The sequence below is a fragment of the Cucurbita pepo genome, chromosome 15 (assembly GCF_057944985.1).
Source record: "Cucurbita pepo subsp. pepo isolate OVF chromosome 15, ASM5794498v1, whole genome shotgun sequence".
In the NCBI taxonomy this organism is placed as follows: Eukaryota; Viridiplantae; Streptophyta; class Magnoliopsida; order Cucurbitales; family Cucurbitaceae; genus Cucurbita; species Cucurbita pepo.
This window is the reverse complement of record NC_141812.1, coordinates 6,969,923-6,994,838: the sequence shown is the minus strand read 5'-3', so window position 1 is coordinate 6,994,838 and position 24,916 is coordinate 6,969,923. Positions and strand designations below refer to the sequence as shown.

The 24,916-nt window shown below is 36.1% G+C and overlaps 1 non-coding gene across 1 annotated transcript; it reads right to left on the bottom strand.

Moving 5' to 3' along the window:
• Positions 1-18,983: 18,983 nt before the first annotated feature.
• TRNAL-UAG (transfer RNA leucine (anticodon UAG)) lies at positions 18,984-19,063 on the bottom strand. The gene has a single exon. It is a non-coding gene; the product is annotated as a tRNA-Leu (tRNA).
• Positions 19,064-24,916: the final 5,853 nt, after the last annotated feature.

Below are 24,916 nucleotides of genomic sequence, written 5' to 3'. Positions count from 1 at the left end.
GCATCATGGTTTCAGCATAAATGTTCTAGAATTTTACCAAATAGCTCAATTAAGCGTACAATTAAGCTCGATTTATGAAAATTAATCTTCTTTTCATATTAAACCACAATTGGCTATTTCATGTATACTAATTAGAATAAATAGAGCAATTAATGAGAAAATGGTGAGTATAAGTGCAAAATTAACTGTAAAAAGACTTGATATAACTCTACTTTTGGAGAGTTATCAAAAAACGAAAAAAAAAAAAGAAGAAAAAAAAACAAGGTTGAAAATTACCAAAAGAAGAGACGAGGAGCAATATCATCGCAATAATGAAAGCAAAGTTGAGACTAAGTTTGTTTGCGATTATATTGTATTGTAAATGGTTTGATGGGATGAGGTTCGTTTCATTGTTGTCCATCCCATTGTATAATCTTTGGGACAATATTCAATTAATTTGCTAATATGAATTTTAGAAATACAACATTAAATGGGATGTTATGAATTTAATACACTAAGATTACCATTTACAAACTTAATGTAAAGACCACAAAAGGGATGCAAGTAATGAATTGGGATCAAGTTTTTATTTCTTCCAAAGGATGGAAAGAATTAAAAAAAAATATATATATCATTTTAATCTCACCCCTAAGAAATATTTTTCGGGTTGACCGGTTACAACAGCCCAAGTCCACCGCTAATAGATATTGTCTACTTTGATCTGTTACAATAGTCCAAGCTTACTGTTAACAAAAATTGTCTTCTTTGATATGTTACAACCGTCCAAGCCCACCGCTAAAAAATATTGTCCGTTTTGAGCCGTTACATATTGCTCTCAACCTCACGGTTTTAAAACGTGACTGCTTGGGAGAAGTTTCTACGACATTATAAGGAATGTTTCGTTCCCCTCTCCAACCGATGTGAGATCCTACAGTTACATTTTTATTATACTTTGAAGTTTAGTTTTCATTTGGTTATTGGTTCGAATATTTTACATTTTACTCCTAATTGTCACTAATGCTCAGTTTTGTCTTTAGCATTATCTTTTGGTTAATTAATTTAAAATAATTATGATGCTGATCCATTTTGTATCATATCGAAGAGATTCCTAGGTTCGGGCAGAAGAAGCAATTTCACTCGATCACTATCAAACTGACTGCAATCTTTTTTGTTCGTGAGGATCCCAATCCAAACAGAGCGCCTTCTACTTCTAATAGGTCATGAACTAGATCAGAATCATTCTCATCGAGTCCATAAGAAGTGTTCCCATTTTATTCATCGGGTCCGGATAGAGACCAAAGGTCTTGAACGATCGATCCAGCAGAACAACTCAAAAAATAAAAAAGTATCGTTAATTTCTTCATAAATTTTTTTAAAAATTTATTTAATTCTTTTAAACATTTATAGATATTAACCTTTTACAAACCAAAACATCGTAATTAGTAAAAATTCATGGATGAAAATGTAAATTATGTGTAACGTCTCTAATATTAAGGTATGCAATATACATATTAGGAGAGTTTTCAAATGTTTTCATGAAACCTTGAAGCCTTTATAGAAATATTTCAAATATTACTTGACAATAAAATTTAAATTAATAGATATGGATCATGTTTTTAACAGAAAAAATGTTAGGAAGAGAATGACTATTTAAAAAAACACCATAAGTGACCCTATTGTTAAGATTAAAAAATACACACATGTAAGTCTTTCAATGTCTAATGGGACCTAAAATCATATTCTGGTTTTAGGCTTATTTAAGACAAGGTCGTAGTACCGGACTAGTGAGGAAGGTGAAAACATCAACCATGTGATGACTCTAGTATTTTTGTGTATTAAAATGCATCTACTTCAATTTTTTTTATGTTTTCGGGTATAGACAAGGTCGTGGCACGCGAGAGGGACGAGGAGATTGAACTGATTCTGATCTTTTAATAACTTTCATAGTATTGTAATTTTTTGTTTAATGAATTGTGCTCATCTTATAGAGTGAAAAGTCAAAATTAAGTTGTAGTCTTGTTGTTCGTTGTTCGCTGCCACCACAGATTCCTTTCTCTCCCGCACATAATCCCACACTAAAAGAGAGAGCATAGAGCTTTGATTGGTCCTACTAACACAAAGTAAGGACTTGAGCATGAAGTGGCTAATCAAGAATGGTCTGTTTATTGTTTTTAGTTGAAAGATTTGGATTTTCGGCAGCAAAGACATTTGCCTGTAAGATATATGACAACTAAAGTATAACTACTCAAGCCCTCCACTAAGAGATATTGTCCGCTTTGGCTTGATATGTATCGTCGTCAGCCTCATGGTTTTAAAATGTGTCTATTAGGAAGAGGTTTCTACACCCTTGTAAGGAATGTTTCGTTCCCCTCTCCAACCAATGTGGGATCTCACAATCCACCCCTTTGAGGGCCTAACGTCCTCCCTAACACACCGCCCGGTGTTTGGCTCTGATACCATTTGTAACAGCCAAGCCCAACTTTGTCTGCTTTGGGCCATTACAAATGGTACGAAAGCCAGTCACCAGACGACGCAAAGACTAGTCGGAGTTAGGCTAGACCCTCTCTATAGTAGATGCGATATAAAACCTTGAGGCTGACGACGATACATAACGGCCCTATAAAATGTTCTATAAAACGACGCAATTCACGCAGTCATCTCTCATCTACCTCAATCGCTCATCCACAATAATCATACTTGAACTCATAAATCATAAATGAAAAGTAATTTTTCAATGTAATCTAATATATAATATTGAAATACATGGTTTTATCACAGTCTTATTCATTTGTGTAAAGCATATTGCAATGAAAATAATGGTATTTATTGAATAGTTGTTGAGAGCCACTTCTTAGTTTTGAGTGGTATCACTGATGTTGTCATGGTGGAAGCTGAAGTGCGGCGACGGGCTCTTAGGTACGCAAAAACACAGCCCAAATTTGCACTCACAAACCTCAGGATTAAAGCAATCTTGGACAGTGTTGCACGTAATATGAATATGACTTCCTTGTATTTCCAATGGTTTGCTTGTCACTGTTCATCAAACAAAGTAATACTCAAATTAATATCAAAATCAATCTAATGACTCAAAAAATTCGATCAACCCAACCCAACCTGTGCGGTTCGAGTTAGGTTATGAACTTATTTAGACTGAATTCAAATAACTGAAACTTTAATGATTGAGTTGGTTTAAGGGTTCTCCCGAAACTAGATGGATTGACCGAACCAATCTGGTTCGAGTTCAGTTATGAACTTATTTGGACTAGATTCAAATAACTGAAAACTTTTATGAGTGAGATTGTTTATGGTTCCCCAAAACTAGATTGAACCAAAACAATCTAAATTTATTGTTAATTTTAAAATATACATTTTTGTGTACAATAAAATTATATATACCTATTTATTTTATTTCATAATTATTTATTTCCTACTGGATCTGGTAAATGAGTGAGGTTGTTTATGGGTTTTCCAAAACTAGATTGAACCAAAACAATCTAAATTTATTGTTAATTTTAAAATATACATTTTTGTGTACAATAAAATTATATATACCTATTTATTTTATTTCATAATTATTTATTTACTACCAGGTAAAAGTAATTTTTCAAAACATATGTTTAATTGAGTTCTACTAGTTCGTTCTTTGGTAACCCTAAAACTTATTAGTTTGAATCTTTGTACAATCAAACTTACCTTTAGTTTTAAGATATACAGGTTTGCTCACAAAATTGAATTGCAAATGGTAACCAAACGTATGAAAATAAATAAACATATATTTTACAAACTAATTTTTATTTTTATCAAAATAAAAAAAATTGAATAAATAACTCGAACTACTTGAACCAACTATCTATCCCAAAAAATTTATGGTCGAGTTGGGTTGAGTTGGATTCATTATATAACAAGGGTTGTTTATGCTCAAAAATTTATAATGCAAATAATTGGGTTCGGTCTAGAAAATCTCATAATCTGACCTGACCCGACTCAACCCTCAAACACTTGTACATTTTTTAATAACTACAAGATACCTGTATCGAAGACGGTGAAGAACAAGATGATTGCACCTAGGAAAGCGAACTTATAGAAATGTTCTTGTCCATGACTAGAAGGATTTTAGAGCTTTTTGGGGGCTGATAATTCTACCCAAACTCTTATATAATTGAGAATATTTACTCCTTTCCAAATTACGTAATATGAAACCAAAATATGGTATGATAACTAAAATGGGAAGATTAAAAAAAAAAAAAAAAAAAAACTAATGTACAAATCAATGAATAAATTTATTTAAGGTCGTCACTGTATAAATATCATTAACATTGAATGCAGAAATACTTTATTTAAACTTTCATAAGACGACATCTTCATTTTAAGATACAGTCATTTTCTTACGTATTTTGAAAACACTTTTAAAAACGACACAACAAAAGAATAAATAAAATAGATAAAGGTTAAATTAAAAGCATCCTGTTCTAGCCTAAGTCTAAGAAAATAATACAACTACCCTATGCATGTGCCATGGTCTCGAATTACAATGTCGTCGTCAGCCGTACAGAAATGTCTTGCCTTAACTTGAAATAGAGGCAACACGTGGCTTGAGTATTTTGAGAAATACTCAGGAAGTGACCCCACTATTGGGATTAAATGTAATAAACATGCGAATGCAATGACAGGACCTATCATATCAGTCTTTTTCCCCACGATACTATATTAATGGGCAGCTTAGATGTGTGTCATATACTCTACACACAACCCATACGTGCAAGTACAAGCTCATTAGATAGTTCGTACACCGCTGGACCCCTTTTCTTGTCGGACAAGCCTACTCTGGTAGCTCCTTATGCTGGACACCCATTAGAATTAATAACCGCAATGGCAGCATTATCTAAAACATAATAATACTTCATCTGTCTAGTGGTGTATGTGTCCGTACCCTCGTGATGGAATAGGGGTATCCCCCAATACATGAGCATAATGCATGAGCATAATGCATGATGTCTCGATTAGGGTCGAGAAATGCACACATGCAAATATGAGTTCGTGTCTAGTGGCATAAAACATCATGTCTTGGCTTTGGCTCTAATTTCATTTTTTGGTGGATTTGGATGCACTGTACTTTTCTACACACTGCCCACACACATGCTCCCCGCTTGGGTTCTAGATGCTCTATTTTATTTTTTTCTATTGAGGAACCTAAACCAAAGCTTGAGAGATAGTCATAAATATAATAATGAGGGATGTATATGCTCTCTATAAGAGAGGAGCAAAGATGTTCCCCAAAGCGACTAGATTCCATAAGGGAATTGAACGTTATGTCCATGATAGATCTTACCTGAACCGTCTCATCATAATATAATAATTATAATCGTAATCATAATATAAATAATTATGACAATAATTTTTAGATAACTCTCTTTCTCTCTTTCTTGTCCTTCTAAATTGAGCATTTTTTAAAGGTTACTACTATATCAAGCTACTCTTTCTTTTTAAATAGAAACTAACTGCACACCGGAGACGAGAGTGTGTATGAACTATGGAGCTATAGAGTTCGAGATAGAGTCGAGTCTCGATTTTTGACTCATGATGTCTTTGTCATGTATATGATACTTTATGATATGTTGTTATATGACTAATTTGTTGCATTAAATAGCTTCATGTGGAACGAGCATGTCAGTGTATCTTGTATTCGTATGATATACTATGACCCGAAACCTTAAGAGGCACACAAACTAAACAAAAATATCGTTTATTTATTATGAGAATCTAAATACAGGGTCACATCGATCAAGTTCTTTATGATCATCTTCATTATATTGATTAGTTGTTTTGAGGCACTTCTTTGATCTCCTTGTTGTCTTCTAAATGAATATTCTTACTCATCTTGTGAGAGTTGGAGTTGAAGTTGAAGGGATGCTTCTTGCCATGACAAAAGCAGATGTTTAATTTACAATCACAAAACACATTATCCCTACAATCATCTGCAGTCCTGCATGAAATACCTTTAAGATAGTTGCCTTTTGTGCCTAATGGTTTGGTTGTACCTGCATACGTAAATAATTTTCAATCAAATTTGAGCCATCTAGTCACGTATAATCAAAGAGTACTAAATTTCAGCTCGATGTCTAGGATTCTTAGCATTTGAAGGCTCCGACATTCTCCTGCAACATGCTCACGTTACCTAGTCCTCGGTTCTAAGAGGGAAGACAGTCCCGACATACCAACATGTTTTGTTCTCACTAACATAATGAGAAGTCATCCAACATAATGAAAATTACGCTTAATTTTTTAGGTCATGTGATTGAGCCATTGAAATGAAATTTACACGTTTTTTGTATCTACTAGGAGAGGTGTCGCCTAATACCGTTTATAACACCACATGCATAGGATTCATATAAGGATTCATAATTTGAAGTCGATACTTGATGGCACCGACATTAATCCTATGCAACCCTAGCGACATGGTCAAGTTACTGACACCTAGTTTCTAAGAGGTGAAGAATATCACCAAAGACTCACATGGGTCATTTCGACATGATTTGATCTCAATCATATGCTTCTTAGGAAATTTTCTAGGAGGATACCCAAAAAGAATTGCTTCCTGAAAAACACACTTAATTTTAAAGTTCCTACAGATTGAAACTCTTTATATATATATATATATATTTAATTTATAATGCCTCGCGCCGAAGATTTAGATCAAGATTCGAAATTCAGATTCAACATCTGATGGCCTCGACATTCCACTCTGACAAGATCACATTACTTACTCCTTGTTTCTAAGAGTGAAAACTATCCCCACAGATCAACACGAATCATTTCAACATATTATATCCTCACTCAACATATAATTAATCCATGAAAAACACACATAAAGTTATATATACAATTCGTAATATCTATACATACAATTATTTTATCAACATTTCCCTCAATATTATCACAAAATTTAAATATAGGCTTTTAAAATGAAGAACAACAAAACAGAAGAAAAATAAATGAGATTGAAAGTTACCGAAAGAAGAGACGAGGAACAATATCATCGCAACAACGAAAGCCAAGTTGAGACTAAGTTTGTTTGCTATTATGTTGTATTGTAAAATGGTTTGACGGGGTGAGGTGAGTTTCATTGTTGTCCATCCCATTATGGGACATTCAATTACTTTACTAATATTTGATTTTAGAAATACAACATTAAATGGGATGTTATTTATTTAATACAAGAAGAAATATTATGATTAACAAAATTAACCTATCAGATCACAAAAGGGATGCATGTAATGAATTGGGATCATTTTAATCATTTGAAGAAAAAAAAAAGATATATCATTTTAATAACTACAACATATTTTAAACCTGTATCGATTATGGCGAAGAACAAGATGATTGTAGCTAGGAAAGCGAACTTGATAGAAATGTTCTTGTCCATGACTTTGGAAGGGATTTTAGAGATTTTTGGGTGATGATAATTTTGTGTCTTCAATTTTGTACCCAAAACTTTTATATAATTGAGGAACATTTGCTAAATTAGGTAATATGAAACCGAAATATGGTATGATAACCCAAATGGGAATAACTAAAAAGACTAACCTACAATAATCAACCAATGAATTTTTCAAAATTTGATGGTAATGATCCTATATTTTGGATGTGATTCAAATAGAAATACTTTTGACCTCTAAACAAATATTTCAAACCTTTATTTTTAATGGTAGAATGAATATTGAAAAATACTCCAGAGGTGACCCCATAGTGACTCTGGTAAAACGAAATTAAAAGAGAGAAAAATATAATAAATGTTGGATTTAGCACAAAAGATTTCGTTCTATAGCCTCCATAGGAGAAGCCAACAACCGTTTATATGTCCTTTTCATTACTGTAAATTTTTTTTTAATGATAGAATGAATATTGAAAAATACTCAAGAAGTGACCCCACTATTAAGGTCGGGAAATGCACGTATGCAAATATGATTTTGTGTCTTGTGGATTAAAACATCATGTTTTCACTTTGGCTCTAATTTCATTTATCGGTTGATTTGGATGCATTGTACTTTTCTACACACTCCCCACACGCATGCTCTCCGCTTGGGTTCTAGATGCTCTACTTTATTTTTCTATTGAGGATAACCTAAACCATAACTCGAGAGATAGTTGTCCATATAATAATTAGGGATGTATAAATTCTCAAGAAGAGAGGAGCATAGATGATCCCCAGACCAACTAGATTCCATAAGGGAATTGAAAGTTGGGTCTACGGTAGATCTCACCTAAACCGTCTCATCATAATATAATAATCGCAATCATAATATAAATAATTATAACAATAATTTTTAGATTACTCTCTTTCTTGTCCTTCAAAATTGAGCATTTTCTAAACATTGTTACTATATCACACTACTCATCTTTTTAAATATAAACTAACTGCACACTCGAGACAAGAGTGTGCATGAACTATGGAGCTATAGAGTTCGAGATAGTTTCGAGTCTCGATTTTTTACTCATGATGTCTTTGTCATGTATATGATTCTTTATGGTATGTTGTTATGAATAATTTGTTGCATTAAATAGCTTCATGTGGAACGAGCATGTCAGTGTATCTTGTATTCGTATGATATACTATGACCCGAAACCTTAAGAGGCACACGAACTAAACAAAAATATCGTTTATTTATTATGAGAATCTAAATACAGGGTCACATCGATCAAGTTCTTTATGATCATCTTCATTATTTTGATTAGTTGTTGAGAGGCACTTCTTTGATCTCCTTGTTGTCTTCTAAATGAATGTTCTTACTCATCTTGTGAGACTTGGAGTTGAAGTTGATGGGATGCTTCTTAACATGACAAAAGCAGATGTTTAATTTACAATCACAAAAAACATTATCCCTGCAATCATCTGAAGTCCTGCATGAAATACCTTTAAGATAGCTTCCTTTTCTTCCTAATGGTTTGCTTGTACCTGCATACATAAACAATTTCCAATCAAATTTGAGTAATCTAGTAACACCCTAAAAGTGAAGGAAAGCCACCTATGCATGACCCAAAAGATCCCACGAAAGAAATTATGAGAATTAAGCAAGGAAACGAGACTTAGTAAGTCATTTCTATACCCTAAGGAGTAATCTTAAGGACTTAAGATGTAACGACCCGAAAAAAAAAAAAAAAGTTAATAATAATAAGTAAATAATAATTATAAAAAAATAAAATAAAATTAAATTAAAAAAAAAAAATGTAAATTATCGACTCTCTCTCTCCACCTTCCTCAAATATCTCCCCAACCCCTCCAACTGTAAAATGATCTGCAAAAAAAAACAAGAAAGAAACAGAAACAAAAATGGCAGATGTTGGGAAGGGAAAATTGGGAGAAAGAAACATAGGAAAGATCACCGATTTTGGGAGAGAAGAATTGGAGATGACCTTCACTTCAGGCAGATCTAATAGGAATGGAAAGAGATAGAAAAGTCATTGGTAAGTTAGATCTCATTTTCTTTTATTTTTGCACGAGATAGAAGAGTTATCTTAGATCTCTCTTTCAATTATTTAGATTTTTGGATATGGGATCGAAAATCAAAATTGGGTGTGTCAATTGCATCTAAATTGAATCATCATTTTGAGGAAAGAGAAGAAAATCATAATGGATGGATGCATAGCCATTTTTACTCAAGGAAAAATTAAAATAGATTGGAAATGGTTAATGACAGTAGTTTTAGGAAAGAAAAGAAACATTCAAAATCATTTATCGAATTAATTAGAATCAGATTTCCACCTACATTACCCAGTTATTTAGATGTTAATTAGCAGTTAGAAATCATGTCAGATCTTTGAATGAGATCATAGATCTTCTTCTTTGTACCATTATTGAGAATTAGATCAACCCTTCATTTACTAAACTGTTAGAATTAAATAGGGAAGAAAAGAATTGAACAAGAATTAAACAAGAGGTTTGGAAAAGAATTAAACCGAGAGAGGTTTGAAATGAATTAAACAGAGAGAGAGGTAAAGAAAAATATATATACATATATTTAATTAAGTACAGAAAAGAAGAAAAGAAAGAGGTAAAGAAAGAGGTAAAGGAAAGGAAATTATATATATTTAACTAATTAAATACAGGAAAGAAAAGAGAGACAGTGAGGAGGAAAATGGAAGATTTGGTGAACAGAAACAATTTTACAGAGTAAATACATAGAGTAAAAAAAAAGGATACCAAGATATATATATATATATATATATATTCAATACTCATGAAGTCTTTAATGCTCGCATTAAGTTTAGCACATGAACCCTTGTAGGAGTTAGAGAATTAAACATGAAATTGATGTTATGGATTCTTATAGGTTGGCTTGGATACAAAGGGAAAAATCGAACTTTCATTAAGGATAAATTGGTCACACCCGTATAAGCTAACCAGGTAAGTGGCCTTACTATAGGATAGGCTAAATAATTGTATGAGTTATGATGATGTGTGGATTATGATGCTTGATGATATGTGCGGTATATACATATTTTGTTGAGTGACGCTTGATATGTTTGACCCACGTTGTGGCATTATGATGAGCATGATGATTGCATGATTGTTACCTTAATATGATGATGTTTTCTATATTGAGCATGCTAGATGATGATGAGTGCCATATTGCATCATGTCGTTAGATCGACGTAGGACACAACCCTAAGAGCATGAAAATGATATTAATATAAATATCCACGAGTATGAGTTACCTAGAGTAACAAAGAGATGAGACTAGAGGGTTGTGTTAGAAGAGACATTACGATGGATCTAGAGGGACCTCATGCATTTTGTATGTTCATAAGCATAGGGCTACTTCCCCTAGAGATGATGAGTGCGGACGCGCACCTTATGATGAGCGCGAATGCGCACAGGTGCGAAAGCACATAGATGAGGGTGTTCATGAGGCGCATGACACTATGGGGTTCCGCTGACCTCCGGACGTCGCTACAGATTAGCTTGACCAGAGGGTCCAGGGGGTGTGCGAGCGTCCTGGGGACTCACACTCGCACGTGTGAGTCGTGTGTAGGGAAGTACTACACATCCAATTTGTCCGAGACTGGAGGCCACCCCTAAGATGATTAGAGATAGGTCCCTATTCATGATTGCATGTGTTTGCATTAGCATGGCCCCTATAGTGGGGCCACTTACTGAGTATTCTTTGAAATACTCAGGCCGTGTGCCACATCATTTTTTTCAGGTAAAGGCAAGGCGCACTTGTACGGAGGACGGCGGCATCGCGAGCAGAGACTGTGGCACGTGCATAGGGTAGACTCATATTTGAATTTCTAGTCTTAAGTTAGAAATAGGTTGTTTTGCATTTCATTGTTTTAAATTATTTTGTATTTGTTTTTGTTTTCTCTAAATTTCAGTATTTCATATTTAAACACGTAAGACCATGGCTGTGTTTTCCAGAGAAGAAGTTGTTTTAAACGTTTTTTTTTTTTTTAAGTTTACGTTATCAGTTATATTCATGTAAGAGTTATATTTCCGCATTATAGATGAGCATGAGACGTTAGTAGCGACTCTGAGTATGTGGAAATTTAGGGTCGTTACATAAGACCTTTGGAGAATGATTGGAATGAAAGCATAAGCGAAAGGGACGAAAATGTCATTTTTCCAATATCAAGGATCTTGCGAGATTTTTAATTCCTTATCTAGAAGGAATTTCAAGATGTTCAAGACCAGAGAAATGACCAACAAGAGATGAAGAATTTTTAGGAAAATTATGGATTTTTTGAGAAAATAATAATAAAATATTCGAAAAGTGGCAAATTACCAAAATACCCTTGAAGTTAAGGATAATTACGGATTTACCATTCTGCTAAAAAATCGGAACCTTCACAGTGCCTTCTGCACAAAATCCTTCGAATGTCGAGTCTCAGCCGTTGGATCACCTCCAAACTTGTATATATTCTAGAAAACTCACGGATCGTCACATCCAACGGCTAGGATTCAAAACCAACGTCGGTGAGGCTCTGATCGGAATAGATATTTCCAATGGATTTTCTGGAAAATTCAACCGACAATTCACGATGATTCTGGAGCTCCCAATGTTGGTTTAAGTTTCCCCTATAAATTCTGTAGTTGGGGCAATCATTTGGAACAAGAATCGAGAAAGGTCGAGCACCTAGCTATTGGCAATAAGTGTTTAGATTTTGGGTCTCCTACTCTCAGGCTTCTTCCAAATTCGAGAGCAATTCTCCACCATTTCCTTTCAAACTTGTTCCTATAGCTTCTAAACAACATTACCCACAAGTTTTACGAAGGAATAGAGTCGTGAAAGTGCCTAGAAACCATTCGCCCAATCCAATCTGCCATTAAAAAGCTTCAAGGAAAACTCAAAATTCCAATCCAAGGATATACAAGTATTCTTCGAGCAAGGACGACCCCAATAGGTTTCTGCACCTCCAAGGAATGTTTTCATAGAAGACCGCGAAGAGAAATAACCTCAGGAACGTTCCCAATTGAAGAAAATCCGTTTCGGGCTCAAATTGGAGGTAAGTGTCGAATTCCTATCTACGGCCACTTTTTCTTCAAATTAAGGATTCCTTTAGCTTCAGAAAAAAGAAGATGAGTAACTTTGATGAAGGAATAAAGAGCTGAAACGTCAAAGAACAAGATACCCAAGATATTGTAAATTGGAGGCGTCGGGTAACTTGCAGACCGAGAGTGATTTCTCAAAATTAAGGTCCTACACTCAAAGTCATTCCTCCAAACTAATTCCTTTAGATTAAGGGAACAATAAGGAAGAGGTTTCGTGACGAAATCGAGCCTAAAATACCCCTAGAATCGGCTACCCAATAAGAAATCCTCTGTTTTTACTCCAGCGAGAAATCATATTTTGGACGAAATTTGGAAGCAAATATCTTAGGCTACAATCCGATGAGAAGGTATAAAATCAATCCCTAGCTCTTCCTTGTAACACATTCTTTAAGTTTTATGAAGGAATGGAGGGGACAAACAGTGTGATAGGAGTTGGGGAGGGCGAGTTTACGACGGCGGCACGAACGGTCGCACGCGCCTTCTCCCCGTCTGGAGGAAGAAGACGATGATGTGGGCGGTTCAGTTGAACTGGCCATGTCAACCGAAAACTCAACCTTCCCTCGGTTTTTCTCAATTTTAACCCCCTTCCAGATGGATTCTCATGAAAAACTCTATGGTTCCAGAAAGTAGACATAATAAGGAGTGTGTGAAAGGAAAGTTGAGGTAAATCGGGTACCGGAAGGTCAAGAACAGAGGTCCTGAATGTCGACAACGAGGTAAGTAGCCACCTTGGATTTTTTTGTTAAGAAATACTTGCAGGAATCGCTTGGATTTTCATATGAACACCAAGTACGAACTAGGATTAGATGAAAGAAAAACTCAAAGAACCGCGAGTTAAGACCTTAAACCTATCAAATTGCTCGGTAATTAGGTAACATTAGAATAACCCACTAGATGAACTCCGCTGCCTATAAAATTTTAATTCTGAGCATATTATAGCATTTTGAGGTTCTAAATGAAGTTTTGTAGTCATTAGATAAGGATAAGTGGGTAAACCAAGAAATGGTGCAAAATGACCATAATGCCTCTAAGGATATCTACCTACAGTTCCTGACCTAGATGACCTCCATGCTATGAAACCCTGAAGTAGATCCTATTTTATGATGTTTGATGATTTTGTAAAGTTGAAAGGCATTGGAACACGTTAAGTAGCAAAACCAAGAATTAGGGGTGAAATGGCCAAAATGTCCCTAGGACTCTTATAAGATTTCAAGGTCTATACGTGCTCCGGATGATTTGCTACTTCTTATAAGGTCGATTATGAAGGACATGAAGATAAGTTTGAGGTTTCAAGTTGATTGGAGTAAGTTTGGAACCTAAACCAAGTTAGGATCCAAGAAACACCTAAAGGAAACACCACAAGACTTCAGACTCTTCTAGAACCCTCTAAAGAACTCCCTAAGAATCTATGACCTTCTAGAACAACTTACACTAAGATGGGTTCATATGGTTACAAATACAAGTTACAACTTATGTCTCAAGGAATTAAGGACCTTAGAAACTTACAAGATTAAGAACCAAGAACAAACAACACACAAGCTTTACAACTACCCAAGCAAGAAGAATGCTAGGTACCACTCAAGGACGAGGGATCAAGGTCCCCAAACTCAGAAACAGAAACTCGAGAATGCTAGGTAATACTCTAATCATGTCCAAAGTGACCCATGACCTCCCACCAAGCGGTGCCCAATAATTCCTCTTCTAGGTGGAATGTCTTGGACCATGTTTCCTTTGCAGGATGTCATGCCTCAAGTTTCCCTCACCTATTAGAGATGCCCTGCAGACTTGCAGGATGCCATGTTCAAGTATGCACCGAGCAAGTGACCTTTATGGTCTATCAAGGGGAGTAGTCTAAGGTCACGGAGGAACAAGAAGAGAGTAAGTTACCTTAGCCACGAATCAAGAACCTCCTAAGACCTCCCACGGTACAGCATGTTCATGACTTAGACTACGCTACTTGGAACGCATGAAGCCTTTAGCGTAGGTAAGCAGACTGTATTATAGGGCAAGCCCTTGATGCAGTATTAAGACTACATCGCTTGGAACGTAAGAAGCCTTGGATGTAGGATTTCAGACTATGTCGCTTGGAACGCATGAAGCCTTGGGCATAGGTTAAGCAGACTGTATTATAGGGCAAGCCCTTGATGTAGGTTTTCAGACTATGTCACTTGGAACGCATGAAGCCTTGGGCATAGGTTAAGCAGACTGTATTATAGGGCAAGCCCTTGATGCAGTTTTAAGACTACATCGCTTGGAACGTAAGAAGCCTTGGATGTATGTTTTTAGACTATGCCGCTTAGAATGCATGAAACCTTGGGCATAGGTTAAGCAGACCATATCGAAGGGCAAGCCCTAAGATGCGGTAAGACTACGTCGCTTGGAACGCATGAAGCCTTGGACTTAAGTTAAAGCTGTGTCGCTTAGAACGCATGAAGCCTTGGACGCAAGATTCTCAGGTACATGTCTAGTGTCGTAAATCCTAGGGGAAGTGTCTTGGAGAACGAATCAATAATAGAACAAGAACCAAGAAGACCAAGTACAAGAGAAAGATAAAGGACTAGAACATGGATCAAGATCCTAGTTCTAAGGACAAGAACTAGGAACAAATGACCAAGAACCAAAAACCATAGTGCTAAGGCCCTTAAAGGAAAACCAAGGTTTTAGGGTTTAAGAACCAAGGTCCTCAACAAAGATCAAGATAAGAACCCTAAGTCAAGAACAAGAATTAAAGGGGCTTAAGTACTTAAAACAAGAACAAGATCAAGAACAAGCAAGAACAAAGAATGTGGTACCCTAGCATATCAAGGACACGATTAAGAGCCTACAAGTAGGCTACTTACTGAGTCTTGTACTCATTCCTTATTCTCCAATTTTTTTCTAGGTAATAAGGAGCTGGTCGAGGTCGGGAGCGGAATCTGGAGCAGGTGCCATAGACTAACCTCACCTGTCGTCTCAACCCTTTTATTTTAAAATGTTTTGCATCTGTTCCTTATTCTGTCTTTTAACTATTATGTTGTATTTTAAATTACTAATGTGCGCATACTATTTTGGTATAATGTAAATTATGTTTTAAATTTTAATGATTTTATTTCGCAAAAAAATTTACCCGTCTTTTTGAGCCATCGCATCAGCCATGTCCTTACAGAGAGCTTCATTTGTGTAAATGATTGCAAACAATGGCCAACAATTCCTTGAGTGTACACGTGAATAAAGTGTTGAGTGTTCACGTGATAAAGTGTTGTGAGGTCTTTTGTATTTTCTTAACCTACTTTTGCAGCAAAGTTTTACAAATAGATTCGACCATGAATCCTCTTGAAGAAGTGGAGAATGATACGAATCAAGACATCTCAATCATGGAATGCTTTTAAGGAAATATAAGCTTAAGGAAGATGAGTTTTATTTATCCTAGTTACAAATTTTTTTTGTGGATCTCACTAATGTATTTTATGAATTTTATTCACATTTAGGTTACATTTACGGTAACAACAAGGAAAAAAATAAAAGAGTTAGCGATCTCGTGGGAGCAATCACCCTTGCATCAGAAATCTCGCGATAGACATAAATGCATTTTATGACTTTTTATTTTCTTAATGCATTTTCAGTGAGCGCCAAAGATCTAGTAGAAGTAGAAAATAGGCCAAAGAGACAAAACCGATAGACTTTTGGATCCAGGTTCAACACGGGTGGCCCAACAAGCACTAAATCACTCCCAGCAGCGCACGACCTGAAAAGGACACTCTTCGAGAAATGCATGTGTGACCTGACAAACTAGTCATGCTCTTCTCATGTGCAGCGCACACGCTTCCCACGTCAGTCGCAACTCACACGACTCGTGTGTCAACTCCATCATCATTTGTTTTCTAGTTTTTGGATATATATGTTTATTATCATTTCTTATATGTTTTCGATTTATTTATGAATTTTATTTTTATTATGTAAGTCCATGGGACTGATGAAACATTTAAAATGAATATTTCCACATAAAAAGATCACATCATGCATATGGTACGACTCTATTTTAGTAAAAAAAATAAGATCGTTACATTTTCATAGTGGTTAATTATAGTTCTAAAAGTATGAATGACAAACTCTTAAAATTTCTCATTTTCATAGTGGCTAACTATAGTCCTAAAAGTATGAATGATACAACTCTTAAAATTCCTAGTGGAAGGTTAAGGGTTTCATGTTGAGGCTATATATAACCACTTATGTTGTCTTGTAGACTTGAAAAAGGTAGTAAAAATATCATTTATGCCTTCTTTTAACTAAGTAATAAGTTTTTTTTTTTGTAATGCTATGTAGTTTAGGTTGTATGTTTAGTATCATCTAAGCTTGACATGATCGATCTTGCCTGCGGAGTGATTCAATTCTCAAACAAGTATTTTTTTTCTCTAAGATATTCAATCAACAAAGTAATTCGTTATCATGAAGCATGATTTAACTTCGATTTGATGACGGAGACGCCTCGTGGAGGGACACTGAAAGAAGGACAATCAAACCGAAAAAGATAGGTGAGTGATGTGTGGTTCGCTGCCACTTTTATGTATTGTAGGATAAGTAGTGTCCCTTATTTTTGCTGACTATGTTATTTCACATGTAGTATGATGATATCAAAGCTAGGTTTCAATCGTGGGACCTGTGAGTTATGGGCCCACCACGCTTCTGCTAATATTAATCATTTTGATCTCTAGCTTTCATCATAGATGTTTAGTTCACTTATGGCAAACTTTGAGACAGTATATAAAAAGGTATTAACGGCCCTTCAACCCTTATATCTATCTCCATGACTTGAGACATTCTAACTTTACTTTTGATATTTGTACTACTTTTTCTATATTTGTGCTACTTTTTTTTATTATTATTATTATTTTTTATAGTAGTATGATTGGGTGTCCTTTGCTTTTCTTCGTCGCCAGATAGCTTTCATCTATGCTTTCTGTTATGATGTTCGATGATTTGAGCAGACTGTGAGTCTTACCTGATTGGGGGGCTCTCATCTACAATGAGATGCAACGTGTTGTGTCGCACATGATTAAACATGCATGCATAGGCGGCGTGTGTGGTCAAACAAGTTTGAATTCCACATAAGTGATGTTTGAATTCTGAAGGAAAATCCTGCCTAAGGTCCAACAAAGCCACAAAGCCGGGTGAAAAATGTGAATGGGGATTGAGTACTCCTAAAGGTTTTAAAAAAATAATAATAAATGACAATTATGGGATTAAAAACCAATCCCTTTTTAAACCAGAGACTAAATCTAGCACCTTGGACCACTAAGCCAAACTATCCCAACAATTGTGTTTGGACTACTAAGATAGTCAAGCTATCTCAAGACATGAGATTGCATCACGATGCATGGGTCGTGTTGTTGGGAACCGAGATGACCATGAGATGAAATGTTGTTGTGTTACAAATGATTGAACATGCACGCATAGGCGGCGTGTGCGGTCAAATAAGTTTTAATTCCACATTATTCATGTTTGAAACCCGTAGGCAAACCCTGCCTAAGGTCCAACAAAGCCACAAAGCCACAAAGCTAGATGAAAAATATGAAAGGGAATTAAGTACTCCTTAAGGTTTGTCATGATCGTGTCAAGATCACAAAGCCGCACATTTGAAAAAATATTGACTTTGACACGATGCACTGGTCGGAGTTGGGCTAGACTCTCTCCATATTAGACGCGTTTTAAAACCACGATGTTAACAACGATAAATAAAAAGTCAAAACAAACAATATGTGTTAGCAGTGGGCACGAGGCTTTACAAAACATTAAAATAAATAACAGCTGTGGGATTTGAATCCATGCCCTTTTGAACCAGAGTCGAAGTCTAGCACCTTCGACAACTCGGCCAAACTATCCCGACGAATGTATTTGGACAAATCAAGATGGTCGAGCTATCTCGAGACATGAGATTACAATACGATGCATGGGTTGTGCTGTTGGGAACCGAGATGACGATGAGATGCAACAATGTTGTGTCGCACATGATTGAACATGCACGCATAGACGGCGTGTGTGGTCAAACAAGTTTTAATTCCACATTATGGATGTTTGAATGCAGAAGAAAACTCTGCCTAAGGTATAACAAAGCCATAAAGTCGAGTGAAAAATGTGAATAGAGATTGAGTACTCCTTTAGATTTGTCGTGAGCATGACAAGATCACGAGACACTGGTTGGAGTTGGGTTAGAGTTGGGTTAGAATCTCTTCCGAGTTTTAAAACCATACCCTTTTAAACTAGAGCCCAAATCTATCTGGCATCTTAAACCACTCGACTAAACTGTACACGATAGATGTGCCTTGACAAACCAAGATAGTCAAGCTATCTCTAGACATGAGATTGCAATACGATGCATGGGTCGGACGATGAGATTGAAAAAGTATAGTCAAGCTATCTCTAGACATGAGATTGCAATACGATGCATGGGTCGGACGATGAGATTGAAAAAGTATGATTATGACAGCTGTGGGATTTGAACCCACGCCCTTTCGGACCAGAGCCTAAATCTGGCGCCTTAGACCACTCGGCCAAACTGTCCCAACGAATGTGTCTAGAAAAACCAAGATGATGGAGTATCTCAAGACATGAGATTGCATCACGATACATGGATCGTGTTGTTGGGAACCGAGATAATGATGAGATGCAACATTGTTGTGTCGCACATGATAGAACATGCACGCATAGGCGGCGTGTGTGGTCAAACAAGTTTTGATTCCACATAAGTGATGTTTCAACGTTGAAGGCAAACCTTGCCTATGGTATAACAAAGCCACAAAGCCGAGGTGAAAAATGTGAATGGAGATTGTGTACCCCATAAGGTTTTTGGCTAGCGTGTCAAGATCACGAAGCCGAAGCCGCACATTTGAAGAAGTATGACCGTTACACGATGCACTGGTCGGAGTAGGGCTAGACTCTCTCTATAGTAGACGCGTTTTAAAATCATGAGGTTTTTATAATATGTGCTAGCAGCGGGCTTGAAGATAAATGACAGCTGTGGGACCACGCCCCTTCAAACCAAAGCCTAAATCTGGCACCTTAGACCACTTGGCCAAACTGTCCCGAGGGATGTGTTGTGAGGAACCGAGATGACGATGAGATGCAACGTTGTTGTGTCGTACACAATTGAACATGCATGCATTGGCAGCGTGTATGGTGAAACAAGTTTTGATTCCACATAAGTGATGTTTGAGAATGTCGAAGGTAAACCTTGCCTAAGGTCCAACAATGCTACAAGTTTTGATTCCACATAAGTGATGTTTGAGAATGTCGAAGGTAAACCTTGCCTAAGGTCCAACAAAGCCACAGCACCCATAGAGTATTATACCGACATCATTGTAGTTGATAGGAATGCTATTTATTATTGGTATCAGAGCCAGGTTTCGATCCTAGGACCTGTGGGTTATGGGCCCACCACGCTTCCGCTGCGCCACTCTGATTTGTTAATTAATATCATTTTGATCCCTAATAGATGCTTTTAAAACTGTGAGACTCACGATGATACGTAACGGGCCAAAGTAGACAATATTTGCTGGCGGTCAACTTGGCTATTATATAACCTAAATCACCATAAGTGAATTCATTCCAAGGAATCTTATGCTGATACTCTTCATTGAGAGCGGTAGTTATCCTTCGAGAAATATACTTTGGAAGTCCTTCAGTGAAGCGCATCATCCATAATTAAAGGGTACTATCATATCTTGTCATAACCTTAGTTACAATTATATCTTTGTACCATCAGAAGTAGCTAACTTTTCGCATCTTATAATCATAAGAATTTTCTCAAACGTTCAGTATGGATTTCTAGTTTGCCTACGACAAACTTTAAGACAATATATAAAAGGGTATTAATTGCTATTCAACACTTATATCATTCTCCATAACTTGAGATATTCCAATTTCACTTTTTATATTTGTACTTCTCTTTCTATAGTAGTATGGTTGAGTATCCTTTGCTTTTCTTCGTCGGAGATATGCTTCTCCAACCCATCCTTGAGTACTCCTGTGAAACCAAAAGTTACAATTTGAGCAATAGCGTGGTCAAACTTACCTCGAAGACTATAGGCGCTAGCTCCCATCAACATTTTGTTGATTACATTTACGACTAGATGACCGAATAGACCATCTATATTCCACTTATGTATGAATGTTCCTTCATAGATGGATTGAGTCATTTGAGTTTTTTCTTCGAACGGAACATCGGGGAAAGAGGGCTTAGGATACCAATTTTTCTTCATCTAGTTTTTTGGACTTTGTCCTCTAATTTAACAATTTTGTTGATGAGGTCTAGTTTTTTTGGGCATCTTTTCTTCTTTGGAGAAATCATTTTTAAAATTTTTGAGGTCATTCTCATATGGTTCATTATGACACTAAAAGTTTAATTACTTAAGGTTCTATCAAAATTGAAAGATTGTTTAGCTTTTCTTCAATCAGAGCAAGTGCCTCTCCTGTTGAGCGGAGACTAATTACTTTGTCTAAAATAGCTGGTATGAATAAAAGAACTTTCCTCAACTTTTGCGAATCTCACGCCATTAATATTTGCAATAGTTTTTTTTTATTTCTTTTGTTGTCGTTTTTCCTTGATTTTTTCTTCAATCTTCTTAACTTGTCTTGCAATGGTTGAGAGAATCTTGTTTGAGAAGTTATTTTGATGTTGGATATTTAGGATATCCTTCGAGGTTGTAATGCGTTTTTAAGGAATTCTTTATTAGTGGACAATTCATTTGTGATAATATGGATTTGGTTGAAGATAGATGTAGTATCCAATTCGGTTTGAGTTGGAGATCTGGGATTGCCCTCATAATCGACTAAAACTACTTCTTTGTTGTAATCAACCGGCTCTATTTGCATAGACTTTGACATGTTGATTTTTTATGGAGATCTCGAGATTCATGAGGTACTAGATCTCGAGCTTAAGAATCTTTACCTTTGGAAAGAAAATTTAATTTTCATTGAATTTTACTTTTACGCTTTCCATCATCATGTTCGATGACTTGAGCAAACTGTGGGTCTTTCCTGATTGGAAGGCTCGCATATTTAAGGATCCAGGTAGAATTCTTAGTTATCTGATCCCATGAAAGGGTTTTGGAAACAGGTTGACGATTTCTCCAGATTTACCTCTATGAGCATAGTAAGTTGTGGGGGAGACATTTGAATGCTTCTGATGAGATGTTAAGATTCTCTATGTGAACATCAAACATGAGGGCAGAAAGGATATGACGATCCTTTAACGAAAAGTAAATAGTTTTGATATGTCTTTCGACAAATGGTCATTTACAAGATCTGCCACAAAGGAAAAACACTGAATTTCTCAACTCAATGTCTAGGCTACTAGCAGTTTTAGCCCAGACATCTTCGGTAGGTGATTTTTAAAAGATTCTTCAAGGGTCTGCCTCAATCGGTTTAACGTCTTCTCCTTCCATCATTGAAGAAGAACACACAATATATGACCTTAATGATCGTTCTTAGATTCACATCCTCAAGGTTTGTAACAACAAACGCCACCGACCACAATTGTCATTTGAAAATGATGATTCCTTCGACACTATGAGTCATTTGAAAATTTTATATTCCATCATCAAGTTTTTGGCATGATTATTAGATTATGACATGTTTAACAAGATTTGCGTGAGGATTGTTATATGGTTGCAATGGCACATTACCCCTGTCCTATAAAATGTGGCCCTTATTTTCATATTTTTCCAAGTCAGGATTTATGCCTGAGCTAATGATTGATCTTAATCTTAAAATAGATAACATTTTCTATGGTTGATGAAAGAAACAAGAAAGTAAGAGATGGCATAGGTGTGCCAATATTGCTCCCCAACCAATGTGTCGAAGGTTGGATCATGCACCCGCTATCAAGAAAGTATGTCGTAAATGGTTTAGCATGTACAGGGGAGAGTCTGAGGCTCAAGAGAATCCAGATGGATGAATGTTTGAAATGTCCTAATGAGATGATCGACACATGGGTGAGTTCCCAACATATGGTTTGAGCAAACTAAGATGGTCATGCATCATATCATGATGCATGGATCGTGTTGTTGGGAACTGATATGACAATGAGAAGCAACGTTGTTGTGTTGCTCACGATTAAACATGCATACGCAGGCGACGTGTGTGGTCAAACAAAATTGAATTCCACAAAAGTGATGTTTGGTTGTCGAAGGCAAGCAATGCCTAAAGCTAGACTTGTAGCTCAAGGTTATTGTCAGGAGGAAGGTATAGACTATGAAGAAACTTTTGCACCTGTTGCTAGATTATAAGGTATTAGAATGTTACATGAATTTGCTTCTTACAAAAATTTTATATTATATCAAATGAATGTGAAAAGTGCATTCTTAAATGGTTATATTATGGAGGAAGTTTATGTAAAACAACCTCCTGGATTTGAAAATTTTGACTTTCCACGTCATGTTATAAGTTGAAAAAGGCTCTTTAGGGCTTAAAACAAGCTCCAAGAGCTTGGTACGATAGACTTAGTAATTTTCTTATTGAGAATGATTTCAAAATGGGTAAGCTCGACACAACTCTCTTTATTAAAATTAAAGAAAATGATATGTTATTAGCGCAAATATATGTGGATGATATTATATTTGGTTCTACTAACCCTTCTTTATGTGAAGAATTTTCCAAATGTACGTGTAATGAGTTTGAGATGAGTACGATGGGAGAGCTCAGTTTCTTTCTTGGACTTCAAATCAAACAACTGAAAGATGGTATGTTCTTAAATCAAGAGAAGTACATCAAGGATTTACTCAAAAGGTTAATTGATGTTCGCATGATAACAAACCTACCTTATAAACATGTTAAAATCTAAATATTCAAATATACATTGTTAGGTTATGGAGCCTGATGCTTATTTATAGCTTGGTCAACGGTTATATCCGTAAAGCTATATTTGGTAAAGCTATATCCGGTAAAGCTATATATGGTAAATAGCTATATATAGTAGATGGTTAAATCTGGTAAATATATATATAGTAAATTGAACTATATATATATATCCCGTCCGGTAGAGCTTTGAGATGTAACTTTCTATTCTCTCTACTTTCTCTTGTTTTACATACCTGAAGTCATCAATAAAAAAAATCCTTTTAGCCAGAGTTCTCCTTGCAATTTTCTCTATCTCATTCTTTGTGTTCATCTAGATCGAGCGTGTGCGTTGTTGTGCGATCCTAACAACTGGTATCAGAGCTAGGCAAAATTCACCACGATCTTTGAACATGGAAAGTTCAAAGATTGGAATTGAGAAGTTCGATGGATCCGATTTCGGTTTCTGGAAGATGTAGATTGAAGATTATCTGTACCAGAAAGATCTTCACGAACCTCTGTTGGGGGTGAAGCCGGATACCATGACCACGGAACAGTGGAAGCACAAGGATCGACAAGCCTTAGGGATGATCCGGTTGACGCTATCCAGAAACGTGGCTTTCAACATTATCAAGGAGAAGACAACATCAGATCTGATGAAGGCGCTGTCGAATATGTACGAAAAACCGTCGGCTATGAACAAGGTGTATTTGATGCATAAATTGTTCAATCTACAGATGTCTGAAGGTGAACATGTTGTTGATCATATAAATGAATTCAACATGATCGTAAGTCAACTGAGTTCGGTGGAAATTAATTTCGAAGATGAAATTAAAGCATTGATTTTGATGTCATCCTTACCCGAGTCATGGGATACTGTTGTTGCCGCAATCAGCAGTTCCCGAGGATCTGATAAACTGAAGTTTGGTGAAATTCGAGATGTAGTTCTCAGCGAAAGTATTCGCAAACGAGAAACTGGAGATTCATCAGGCAATGCTCTCAGTGTTGATCGAAGGGGAAGAAGTAAACCAAAGGGCCCAAACAAAGGGCGATCAAAATCAAATAACCGAGAAAAATATCCAAATAGACCAAACGTAACGTGTTGGAATTATGAAGAAAAAGGCCACTTTCGGACAGGTTGTACAAGACCAAAGAGGAAGCAGAATCACAAATCTGGAGATGATGATGATTCTATAAATTCAGCAGAAGACATTGGGGATGCTCTAATCCTCAGCGCGGACAGTTGGATTGAATCCTGGATTTTGGATTCAGGTGCATCTTTTCATTCATCTCCAAATAAAGAGTTGTTCTGGAATTTCAAGTCTGAAAATTTCGAGAAGGTGTATCTTGCCGACAACAAAGATTTGGAGATTAAAGGAAAAGAAGATGTCTGCATAAAAACTCCAGCAGGAAATCAGTAGACATTAAATGATGTCAGATATATTCCTGGTCTCAAAAGGAACCTGATCTCTATTGGTCAGTTGAACAGCACAGGTTATGCAAAAAAGTTAGGGAAGGGTTCGTGGATGATTATGAAGGGTGCTACGGTGGTAGCACGTGGCTCAAAATCTGGAACCCTAT